Genomic DNA, 10027 nt, shown 5'->3' on the forward strand with positions numbered 1-10027 from the left:
CTTGTTACAGATTTAAGAGCATTGTTTTGCTTTGTTTGATCAATGAATTAAAGGATAAATGCATATCTAATGCTTTAGGTTGAAGGCCTAAAGGGAGAGGCAGCTTCAGTTACCCCCGACTACCTGCCTGACCCTAACCAAGGGGGTTGTTAACCGCGCCGGGAAGGTGGAACGAACCCGCCACGAGAGGTCTCTCCGTTGGCTAACGTGACTCGGGATTGGATCCCGAGGCCCACATACTAGTCTACGGGCGAAAATATGGATTAGTGATCCCTGTGGATTGCTGGATAGCCTTCAGGCAGATTGTGGATAAGCCTATGGGTTGGACTTTATGTATTTCAAAGATAAATATGATAACATGTTAAAAAGGAACTTGTTTGTCATTGCTTTTCTATGTCAAGTGATATGGTTACATGAAGAAACCAGTGCCTAATGGGCTAATTAAGGAAGCTGATTGATACATGTCCAACCAAATGTGTTAGGTAATTAAATAACTAAAACAACCCGAGAAAAGTGCGGAGGATGTGCCATAGGTCCGTCCTACGGATGGGTGGTCTCGGTTGGCCGGGAACTTTTCTCAAATCACGATGGACAGCTAGAAGATCGTCAAAGAACATGAACAACAAAAGCGTTGACCTAGAGTTATAATTAATCTTGATTTACGCTGTTTTAGGGGAACGGAATGGGACTATGCCTTATGGGGCAGAGAGGTTGAACTTCACATCCCTCTCATTTTCCATTCTCCTTGAACCAAGTGCAGCCGGACCTGGTGTTTCTGCGTAAAGTAGTTCGCTTGGGTTCGATATTGGTTGCCGTTAAGAAATGACCAATAAGTAAAACCCTAATTTAGGTCGATCCTAAGTGGGAACGGCTGGAATACTTCCGCTATATGGAAGACATGGAAATCCCTAGATCGCAAACCCCGTAACATTCCATGGAAGTGCCAAGCAAAGCTTTCTAGACATCCTTTCCAATGGACTGCCAAGACGTGTCCTGAAGATACGAGTGGTCACGTTATAGTTGGTATCAGAGCAAACCAACGAAGGATTTGTTTTTATAAAATCTTAATGAGATGAAGTAAAGAAAATGTTGATGTTCCAAACATTTCCTTAACTTCAATGCTGTCTTACAAAATTACGAAGCATGGAACAAGTTCTTAGTGTTCCGAGTCATGTTTATGACTGCGATGCATTCCCCTGATTATCGACAAAGGGTTGAGATGATGAACATTCTAGAGTGAATCTATAATCCATCACCTTTGTACATGGAATGAAGATGGACGGGTGCCTCAGGAATCTACTATATAGTTGCCCACTGGTTTGCATACCTTCAAAATAACCTAAAGAGGATCAAGTGGTTGGAAGACCTAAAAGTCATGAAGCTGTTCATTTTTGTGGAAGCTCATGTAAACTCAACTTTACATATTCATGGTCGAAGGGTTGAATTGAACTCATATGTATATGAGGAAGTGACTCGTGTAATCCTCGCCGACAAGATTAAAGTGTTGGGGCGCCATGAGAAGAATGAGTTCCAAAGGAAAGGATACCCTGAACTTCCAATGACTTATCGATTCTTGAAGATCCATGACTCGAAACTATACTATTATACAGTTCCTGTAGATAAATGTAATACAACATTATTCTCCCCAAACTAAATGTAAACAGTTGGCTTATCATCCCAGGACATGTTGTATTCCGAAAGGGCTATGCCCATATAAATACAAATAAGACTTCTTTGTCTAATTGTGAATGAGAATTGATAAAAAGTTAAGTGGTTAGATTGCTTGGGTGATAGCGGAATTGGAGATGTAATATAAATCAATAATGATTATTGTGTAATAACGTTAAGAAATCTTTATCCAAGCACAACCCGAGGTACAGGTTCCTAGTTCGCCTCCTACATCAAGTACTGCTATAATCCAGGAGAAGAAGTTTCTTCTCAAGCAGATTAAGCCGCCCGAATTTGACGGGAGAGGATAATCCGTTCAAGCAGATGCTGAAATTTGGATTGAATCCATGGAGGATTACTTCGAAGCAACCGGTACTGCACCCACCAATCAGGCTATGCTCGCCAAGCTGAAGCTTACCGGCAAATCCAGGCTTTGGTGGAAGTAATGGTGTAGGGATCAAGGGATCGCAGAAGGATCCGTTACCTGGGAGAAGCTAAAGAAAGCTGTGCAAGGAAGATACTTACCACCTGCATATCGCATGCAGAAAATGAATGAGTTCTATGAGCTAAAATAGCTGGGGCTCACTCTTGATGCATACTATTCTAAATTTGTCTCACTTATTAAGTATGCGCCGCAGATGGACATGACACATCAAGTGTCCAAATTTTGTGATGGTTTAAACCCACCAGTGAATACCCATCTCGAATCTATGCGTCCATTAGATATTCAGGACACACTCATTTGAGTTGCGCCTATAATTCAGGAGGTGCAAGCTAGACCAAGGGGTAACAAAACTTGGTTTTACAATGAACTGAACAAAGGAGCATTCAAGCCTCAAATGAAGAGAGTTCAAGGTCATAATCAGGGACAAAGAAAGAAAGCAAGGACTAATAACATCAACAACTTTGTTTCTACTCAAAGCAATGGCCGAAACCTCCTTTGTTTCCACTGCAATAAGCCCGGTCACTTCAAGAGGCAATGTCCCAAACTTGGAGGAGGACATCGCCAAGCGCCTTTCTAAGGAACGGGCCGTGGTCAAGGAACCGCTACCTGAGGCAAAGGAAGAACCACCTACATTGCCAATAGGCAAATGTGCAAAGAAGAAGAAGATCTGACTATGGAAGTAGAATTTGAATGGGCGACAGTCCATGCCGCTCTTCACAAAAAAGGGCCGAATTGCCAGTTCTCGGTGATTCAGGCACTGTCGGACTATCAAGGTAAAGGTTTCAAGACCTTGATTGATTGTGGAGTACACATTCCTTTATCTCACCAGCTTGTGCAAAACGATTAGGAATAGCCACAGTAGAAGCACCTATCTTGCTAGTGGAATTGGCAAATGGTCGTGAGGTTACTTGTACCAGGCAAACTGCTAAGGTGGAATCCTTTCTGGGAGGAAAGAAGACTTTGGTCAAATTTAGAGTCATGAATTTAGGTATCCATGAGTGTCTACTCGGAATGGATTGGCTTAAACCTAATGACGCCCACATTCATTGTGGGAAGGGCCAAATTTCCTTTCGAAACCTGGAAGGGGAATTGGTCACAACTCAAGGAGAAGCAGGGAAGCCAAAAATTCAATTGGCCAAAGCATCTCGGATCATAAAAGGAGTCAGAAAAGGATTACCTGTCTAGTTAATTAAGTTCAACAAGTTAGATCAGAATCAAGAGTCTAGTGAAGGACCTTCTTGACTAAAGGAATACGCAGATGTATTTCCTGAAGAGTTGACAGAACTCCCGCCTCAAAGAGAAGTGGATCATGAGATTAAGCTAGTATAAGGAGCTGCGCCAATTGCAAAGAGACCTTATAGAATGTCCATACCAAAAGAAATTGAGCTGAAGGAGCAACTCAAACAACTGCTAGATCAGGGCTACATCCGTCCTAGCAGCTCACCATGGGGAGCCCTAGTACTATTCCAGAAAAAGAAAGATGGGACACTTCGACTATGTATTGATTACCGAGGATTGAATCAATCAATGGTCAAGAACAAGTACCCTATTCCTAGAATAGATGAGCTTCTTGATAGTCTTCAGGGTGCAAAGATCTTCTCCAAGATTGATCTCAGGTCAGGTTACTATCAGATAAGGATCAAGGAAGAAGATATCCCCAAGACAGCCTTCAATACAAGATATGGGTACTTTGAGTTCCTAGTTATGTCATGCGGGCTTACGAATGCACCTGCCACTTTCAACAGGTTAATGCAGGATATCTTTAGACCATATCTTGATGACTTCGTGCTCGTCTTCTTTGACGACACTTTAGTCTATTCTAAACAGGAAGAAGATCATGAACCCCAACTTCGAATTGTCCTTGAGACAATGAGGCCACATAAGCTGTATGCTAAAATCAAGAAGTGTGCATTCTTCAAGCATTAGATTGAATATCTGAGATTCATCGTATCAACAAAAGGACTCTCACTGGACCCAGCAGAGATGTGCTTGAATGGCCAATACCAACAACTGTCAAAGAAATACACAGCTTTCTCAGATTGACAGGATGGTATAGGGTCTTCATAAAAAACTATGCTCTGATTGCAGCACCTCTGACGGACTTACAGAAGAAGCAAACAACCATTGCATGGTCAACTCCCAAACAAAATAGCTTCGATAGATTGAAGCAAAGTTTGGTATCAGCACCTATTCTAAAACTTCCAGACCTCAATAAGGAGTTCGAGGTAGTAACTGATGCTAGCACACTTACCTTGGGATGTGTGCTCATGCAGAAAGGTCATCCTGTAGCATACTCTTCAAGGAAATTGAAGAGTCATGAGAAGAATTATGCTACGCATGATCTGGAATTGCTAGCTGTTATCCATGCTCTGAAGCTTTAGAGACACTACCTATTGGGTAACAAGTTTACACTAGTAACTGACCATAAGAGTCTCAAGTGGATCTTTACCCAGAACGAGCTCAACATGAGGCAACGTCGGTTGATTGAAGTACTGGAAGAGTATGACTTTGAAATCAAGTACCGACCAGGAAAAGAAAATGTAGTTGTCGATGCACTTAGTCGCAAGGCATTTCTTAATTCTCTAATCTTGTAGAATCCATCAACAGCTAGATCTCTAGCTACAAAAGTATCTATACCAAGAAATCCAATACTTGAGTTAGCTAGAGAGGATGCATGCCATGATCCAGCCTACCAAACGATGCTAAGGGAGATCTCTATCAAGGATTAGAACCAAAATCTGCATGCTAAGTATCATGAATTCTCTATTAATAGTGGACTTGTCTACTATAGAACAAGGTTGTGTATACTAGCAAGCCATTCACTTAAGCAGAAGATATTGTGGGAAGCTCATGACTCCCCTTTCTCAGGACATCCTGGCTATGCCAAGACTCTCAATGCAGTTAGGGAGAGCTACCATTGGGAGAGGCTTAAAGGTGACGTTCTCAAATATGTCATCGAGTGTTTGTCTTGTCAACGTATCAAAGCCGAATATGTCAAGATGCCGAGGAAGCTGCAACTACTTGACATTCCCCAAATGAAATGGGAGTTCATCAGTATGGATTTTGTTGTTGGCCTACCCCAAGTTCAGGGAGGATACAACTCCATCATGGTTGTGGTTGATATGCTTACTAAGATTGCACACCTTATTCCAGTGAAGACAAACTATAAAGCCTCAGACATTGCAAGATTGTTTATCAAGGAGATATTCAAGCTACATGGGCTACCAAGAAGAATCATTAGTGATCGTGACTCTCTCTTCACATCATACTTCTGGAGAGCCATCTTTGAAGCCATTGGAACTCAACTTTGTTTTAGCACAACTTACCATCCCCAAACGGATGGCCAAAGAAAGTGAGTAAATCAAGTCATCGAGGATATGCTTAGGGCATACTGCTGTCGTGAGCCGAAAAGGTGGATTCAATACTTGCCTTTGGTTGAATTTGCCTACAACGCTTCTTACCAACAAAGCATTCAGATGACTCCTTTCCAAGCATTGTATGGTCATGACTGTCGAAGTCCCCTAAACTTCTCAGATCCAACCTTAAGGGTTGAAGCTTCAAGGCAGATTTTGGAAGAGATGGATGACCAAATAAAGTCAATAAGACAGGACATCCAAGCTGCCAAGGATAGACAGAAGGCATACGCGGATTCGAAGCGTCAAGATAGAGTCTTCGAAGAAGGAGACATGGTCTTCATTCGTGTACGCCGTAAGAAGAGTTCCCTATCCTTAGGAGATTGCAAGAAGCTATGTTCAAGGTATTGTGGACCGTACAAGATCCTCAAGTGCCTAGGACCTAATGCTTATAAATAGCAACTCCCTGAGAACCTAAAGGTTCACAATGTATTCAATATCAGCCTATTGAAAAAGTATGTACCTAATCCTAACCATGTACTTGATGACCAACAAGTTGTAATGCCTAGTCAAGGAGTCCTTGAACTAAGGCCTGACAGGATCTTAGATGTTAGAGAAAGACAACCGAGATCCAGAAACTTGAGAGAATACCTTGTCCAGTGGAAAGATTATCTCAAAGAGGATGCCACTTGGATAGATGAAAGCACTCGCAACCATCAATATCCCCAGTTTATCTCGAGATGAGGACATCTCGATTCCTCCAAGGGGAAGAGAACATGACATATCGAACTTCCAACAGCGCGTGAACCCTCTTTTTGTAAGGATAATTCTTTAGATAAAAGGTAAATTTTTTAAATAAATTTCCCTCTCCTCTAGTAGATGACTATCGAGCTGGAGAAAGAGGGGAATAGCATGTGTAGGAAAGCTCCTTGCTGGAGCTTGCCTAGGCTAGTGGCCATGCCCGCTGACATGCTGGGGAGGAAGGATCCCCCTCCCTTACCAATATAAATGGGGGGGGGGGGTGCAAGCAGAAGGGAAGAGAGCACTGCCATGAAGCTGTACGCCATCATACTGCCGAGAAGGGGAGAGTGGATGTTTTGGTGTGCATCGTGAGGGAAAGGGAGACTGAAGACGCCTCACGCTGGTGCTGCCGAGAGCAGCTGCTCATGCCACCCAATCCCAGCAGCCACCGTCCACTTGCCACTTGTCTTGGTGCCGCTGTCTGAAGCCATAGGCCACGCTGCCCTGGCCGTCGTGTCACCGCCTACTAGGGGAGTCATTTCCCCCCACATGCCTTTCCAGGAAGCTCCTTGGAAACTTCCAAGGATTGGGCTTCCTAAGCCCCCTCTCCTGTGGCCTTAATACTACCCCCCCTCCAATTTTCTCCTAAGGCCTCCCTTAGCCCTTTTTTCCTTCCCCCCCCCTTCAAATTTCCCCCTTGGACCCCTTAGGGCCTTTCCCACCCCCTCAAAAGCTTTTACCTTATATCCCTTTCCTTTTTCTTATATCTTAAATCCCCCCCTAAGGGCCCCCATTAGGCCCCTTTTTCCCGTGTAAAAATTCCCTTTTTTAGACGTTTCATACCACGTATTCCCTCATAAAGACTCTACAAGCCCCTTTTCCCCCCCGACATTTGACTTGAAGGGCTTTTCATGAGTTATTTTAACTCCTTTTTTTCCCCCCATACGCAATCCCCTATATCCAAAGGGGTATTCTACACCTTTTATTCCCCTTCCTTGCAACTCTTTAAAAAGGCCATTAAGCCCTTTCCCGTGGCTTTAATGAGCCTTACTCGCGGAGGGTTTTCAAAATACCCCCTTTCTGGATTTTAAACCCTTTCCGTGGTTTCTCCCTCCTCCACACACCCATCCCTTCAAAGAGCTTCTATGAAGGGAAGCAAAAGAAACTCGTATAGGATGGTGGAATTTAAGAAGGAAGTTCGCAAAGCCACATCTACGATGGAAAGGCTGCATTCGCGATGCCTCCTAAGAAAGCCCAAGGCGCAACCACAGGAGGATCTTCCCCTAGCATCCACGTGGACATCTCACCAAAGTCTAGGTTTCCCTTCCTAATTTTTATTTGGTATTGTTATAATTCAATCGTGCGAGGATAATTGTTGGAAATAGGATGCATTTTCGTCTTAAACGCTTTAGAAAAAAATTAACTCACGACGGAGGAATTCAGTCATTAGTATTTCTAATAAAATGAACAAAATAAAGTGGGTAGGAAAGATTGATATGCATTTCTAGCAAGTAATTTGATGCATTGCAATGAACTGAATTAGATTAATGTCCACATTTCCAAAACAGAATTAAGATAATGCACTCCATTTAGGCATGGAAAAATGAATTGCATGTCTCATTATTAAGACATATCTTCTTCGCAATGAGTTATTAAGGAAAGTGCTAATAATCCATGCAAAAAAAGCAAGGCATGAAATGATTCTTAGGTTGCATAAATTGGTCAATTATCATTTTTTTTAAAAACTGCATAATTACTAGTAAAAGGTTGCTTGTTTAGCGTGAATATTGTTTGCAAGTTGATTAGTTGGAATTAGGTTATAACCTAACCTATGCTTGATCTTAAATCGATAAGTTAGGATTGAAAATCAACTTACGCATAGACAATGAGTCATATGGTTATGGAAACGATAGTGTAATTATCACAAAAAATAGATAGATTTAATCGGCATAAACCTAAACACCAAAACCCGCAGAGTACTCGTGTTAGAAAGAGTTAATTCAATTCCAAAGATTTCACTAGGATTTAATACGTAACCTAGTTGCATGCATTGCTAAAATTGAAACTCCTATACCCTAAATACTTGCCCACATTCACTAAATGTAGGGACAACGGAACATATTTGGGAAGTGATCTAGGGTTTGTCCCTAAGAACCGTATGCTAAAAAAAGATGGAACTTGGAACCCTAGGATTGACGACATCAGCCTAATGTAATCAGGAACAGATTGTTCCGTGACTCCATTTGATGAGTAGAATAGTATCATAGTTTGATGCGACACTTGTGCAATAAGTACGGAGTCGTATGATCTTGTGATTGGATCGTGAGGGAATGGCCAATTCTCGCATTGAGGTTGGCAGGTCCTTACGCAAGTTATCTTGTAAGAGGATGAATAATCATCCTAATATAGTATCTTTCTTGAGTAAAGATAATTGCTTGGAGCAAAGGACAAACCAATAAATTGGTATAACATATGAACTTAAGGTATTGACCAAGTCGGATTAATAGGGTACAACCCTAACCCATGATATAGGGGATCTTGCCAAGTCGCAAGTCATCCCGGATCGAGTGTTGGATGCATTCGAAAAGAAGGATTCACTCCTTAGCAGTTGGCCAACAATAAACGACCAATGGAAATGTTTGTTCTTGTTAGAGATTTAAGAGCACTGTTTTGCTTTGTTTGATCAATGAATTAAAGGATAAATGGATATCTAATACGTTAGGTTGAAGGCTTGAAGGGAGAGGCAGCTTCAGTTACCCCCGATTGCCTACCTGACCCTAACCAAGTGGGTTGTTAACCGCGCCAGGAAGGTGGACCGAACCCACCGCAAGAGGTCTCTCCGTTAAGCGCTACTTGGAGTAGGAGGACGCTTAGCTGCCAGGGGGGCTCTGGCCATAAATCCCTCTCCTTCCGGGCCCTACACAAGAGGCTAACGTGACTCAGGATTGGATCCCGAGGCCCGTATACTAGTCTACGGGCGGAAACTTGGATTAGTGATCCCTATGGATTGCTGGATAGCCTTCGGGCGGATTGTGGATAAGCCTACGGACTAGACTTTATGTATTTAAAAAATAAATATGATAACCTGTTAAAAAGGAACTTGTTTGTCATTGCTTTTCTATGTCAAGTGATATGGTTACGTGAAGGAACCAGTTCCTAACGGGCTAATTAAGGAAGTTGATTGAAACATGTCCAACTAAATGTGTTAGGTAATTAAATAACTAAAACAACCCGAGGAAAGTGCGGAGGATGGGCCATAGGTCCGTCCTACGGATGGGTGGTCCCGGGCCGGGAACTTTTCTCAAATCACGATGGATAGCCAGACGTCAAAGAACACGAACAACAAAAGCGTTGACCTAGAGTTATAATTGATCCCAATTTACGCTGTTTTAGGGGAACGAAATGGGACTATGCCTTATGGTAGAGAGGTTGAGCTTCGCATCCCTCTCGTTTCCCATTCTCCTTGAACCAAGTGCAGCGTGAATCCGCTTCGGTCCTGGCGTTTCTGCGTAAAGTAGTTCACTTGGGCTCAACGCTAGTTGCCGTTAGAAAATGACCAATAAGTAAAACCCTAATTCAGGTCGGTCCTAAGTGGGAATGGCCGAAATACTTCCACTACGTAGCAGATGTGGAAAGCCCTAGATCACAAACCCCGTAACATTCCATGGGAGTGTCAGGCGAAGCTTTCTAGAAATCCTTTCCAATGGGCTGCCAAGACATGTCCTAAAGATATGAGTGGTCACGTTACAATTTAATACCCGACCTCTTAAATGAATCATACATTTCTCTCATTAATGAAGTTCAGGCAGTCAAATTTGGA

The sequence above is a fragment of the Lygodium microphyllum genome, chromosome 12 (genome assembly GCF_053477565.2).
Source record: "Lygodium microphyllum isolate KBCC chromosome 12, Lygodium_microphyllum_v1.1.10, whole genome shotgun sequence".
Classification (NCBI taxonomy): domain Eukaryota; kingdom Viridiplantae; phylum Streptophyta; class Polypodiopsida; order Schizaeales; family Lygodiaceae; genus Lygodium; species Lygodium microphyllum.